Raw genomic sequence first — 3,516 nt, forward strand, 5'->3', positions numbered from 1 at the left:
AGTTCCCATGGAACGTAGCATCAGTTCCTGCTGTCACCCCTCTTTACATCAACATTACTACGAAAACGAGTTAAGTTTTTGAGTTTTCATTAAGCACATTTTTGAGTCCTGGTGACAGAATTACTAATTTAAGCTGATACACTTGTTGCGTGTTTGGGGGAGGGACGCTGATGTTTTTTTACATACATTTAATGTCTTTGAATTACAGTGTGCATAAATAAAGACATGTTTACTTTAAATGAAGCATCTCATTTTGGACTCATCTCATGTGTCGGACCATCACCGTGGCTGTCTGGATTAGTCACTGCACTTACGTCACTGAATGTTCCTCTTGCGTTGTTTAGTTTAGTTTAAATGTCCCTCAAAAATGGTGTTTTAACAATTACGATCATTCCTGGATCATGCAGTACGGACACAAAAGAAAAGTTTGGTTCCTCCAAACTTCTTAAAACTTCCTGCGGTGCGAAGACGCCTTCCGTGACCGATTATAGTTTTTCGGGGTTTTGTAAAACGCAGCACGAGTTACAGTTTTCCGAGTTTCCTTTTAAAGCGGCATCGGCTCAAATTGACTGTCTACGTGTCGCAAGTGGCTCCTGAAACTAATCAAAACGCCTCAGCGTTCTTCTACTTCCAGTAAACTCAGTTCTGTTGCAATGTACATCGATATTGATCAAACTTGAACAACGCCTGAAATGTCCCGGTTCTAACGAGACCCTAAACCATGTCTGTGTGTACTGCAATTGTCGTGCTCCCGATACTTTTAGCCCGAAAAACACAGAGAAGATACAAAATGTAAAAAATCCCAGTAATAACAATAGGGGCTTGACCCCTTATAATAGAAATAATAATAAACCTAACTGCATGTGACAAATAAAGTATCTTTAATCTTGACTTTATAATAATTATCTTGAATAAATAATAATTGTTCTCCTCAAAAGTGAACCGACATTGTTAAAAACAGCTTCTCATATCAAATTGTGACCAATAACATTTGAACAAAATTGGAATATTATGGTCTTTCCACAAAAGGAAAGTACAGTGGTGCTTGGAAGTTTGTGAACCCTTTAGAATTTTCTGAATTCCTGCATCAATCTGATCCAAAATGTGAGATGTGATCTTCACCTCAGTCCGACGAAGAGAGGAAGAGAACCAAATTTAACAAATACAAAAAAACATTATACTTTTTTTATTTACATATTGAGCAAAATGATCCAACAAATCCAGCTAATCACTAGTTCACAGGGTTCATTCAGTTAATTCACATTGAAAGCAAATGTTCAGATACTTGTTCAGACAAAGACACATTGTTTGTTTGAGATTGTTGTCGTAGGACTTGAAAATCTGATACCATTTTAAGCCAAAATCATGCGACAATTCAGTAAATGCCACAGGGTCAACACGCTTTTCCAGCACCACTGCCTGGCAGTTTAATTTTGGGGCAGAGCGGAGGCAGGTCTGAAAGTCTGAACCACAGATCCGCGACTGTGATGTCAGCAGACCCGCGCGTATCTCATTGCTCATGGAGGTCCGTACGTGTGGCTCTGGTCTGTGATGTCAGTTGGTCGGCTGCAGCCGCAGCGTGGAGGCAGGCTGAGCTGCAGCAGCTGGAGCGCTCTCCCAGGGGAACTCTGGGAAACTGGCCACAACATCCCCCCCTAAGGGTCCGCTGGCGTAGGCCACGCCGGAGGAGGCAGACAGAGAGATGGGAGGGAGCGGGGGGGGGTGTCCCTGGTGGAGGTTTGTTTTTAGTCAGGCCGCGTCCTGACATCGTGCCTCCTTGCTGCGACATTGTCGTGCACACGTCACTCCAGCCAGTGCATGTGTGTTTAATATCTTGCAGCGGAAACAGCAGTGACGTGGTCCCGCCGCCCACCACCGCGTAGAAACTGAAATGGAAAGACCAGTTTACTGGCGCGTTTTAGTCACAGTAACCCCCGAGATCTCATGAAAACCATTTTACCCACTTAAGACACACACATAAAAACGCACATTGACACACACACACACACACACACACACACACACACACACACTGGTTGTGCTGCTCACTATCACTAGACTAATAACCGCTGAGTAAGTATACAGTATACAGAGGCAGTATAAAGAGGCTGATGTGTGCATATTTGTGTCTGTCTGTCTGAGTATGTGTGTTTGTGTGTGTGTGTGTGTGTGTGTGTGTGTGTGTGTGTGTGTGTGTGTGTGTGCGTGCGTGTGTGCGTGCGTGCGTGTGCATGTGCGTATATGTGTGTGTCTGTGTGTGCGTGTATGTGTGTGTGTGTGTATGCGTGCGTACGTGTGCGCGTGCGTGAGTGTGAGTGTGTGTGTGCGCGCGCGCGCGCGAGTGTGTGTGTTTGGGGACAGCGTGAGACGATGGTGGCAAAGCAGACGGGCACACACACACTCACATGCTCGGGTCCTGGTACGCGTGAGGATAAACATTGATTTCCTTGACTGACGTTAACACCCTGTTGAGTAAACACGCACCCTAACACACGCCGGCGGAGCAACATATGATAATCACACACACACTTAGACGCACAAGCACTGAAGCCGTCAGTCCGCAGCCGCGCGCTGACTGACGGCGGGGCCCAACAAACAGAGCCACTGCAGGGGTCAGAGCGGCGCTCCTGCAGATTGACCACGACCAGGGACTGAACATGGCGCCTCACATGCCTGTATTATGGCTTAGACGCTTTAGATCATCAACACACTTCGCTTTCACGCCCGAAAGGAAGAGAAACACACAGACACAGGTCAAATACACCTTCCTTCCTTCCTATCGTCTGTCTGTCTCCTCTTGCTCCGCCGTCCCGTCTCTTATCTCTTGATCGCCCCAACTCTCTCTCTCTCTCTCTCTCTCTCTCTCTAACTCTCCCTCTCTCTCTCTCTCTCTCTCTCTCTGTCTCTCTGTCATTCTCCATGAACGTCAACCTTGTTTCCTTGCTCTCAACATGGACACACACGCGGATCAACTACCTTATCACAATAAGTCTCTTTGTAAGGGATGTGGACATGAGAGTGGCTGGGAGCCTGGGGCTGTTGCCCGGTGTGTGCACACTGAGTGGGAACACATTCTGAGGGTGAACTGACGCTGCAGAATGTGTGTGCACGTACACTCAGCAGTTTACTTACTTGTGTCAAGAGCAACGATAACAATGGCCCCCCTGTGTGTCTCGTTGGTAATTGATGCAGTGAGGAGGCAGGCATTCTACGTACATGAAAGGCAGTCAGATGTGTGCACATGTACATGGGTTTAAGCGATGACATCAGTTTACATACGTTTACTTAAGTTTCCATAATTTCTTATTGTCACACATTCTTATAATTTTCAGATTTATGCTTTACTTTTATGGTTCATATAAACAGTCATATGTAAATGTTTATCTTCGATTTAGCTTTACTTCATTTTTATAACTTTTTTTACATGTTTTTCTGTAAGTACTGAGAGTGGCTGAAAACTCAAATTCAAATTCATGAGTAAAATTCCTTGTATGTGTAAGTGTACCTGGCTAATAA

This window comes from Zeus faber (assembly GCF_960531495.2).
Source record: "Zeus faber genome assembly, chromosome: 8".
In the NCBI taxonomy this organism is placed as follows: domain Eukaryota; kingdom Metazoa; phylum Chordata; class Actinopteri; order Zeiformes; family Zeidae; genus Zeus; species Zeus faber.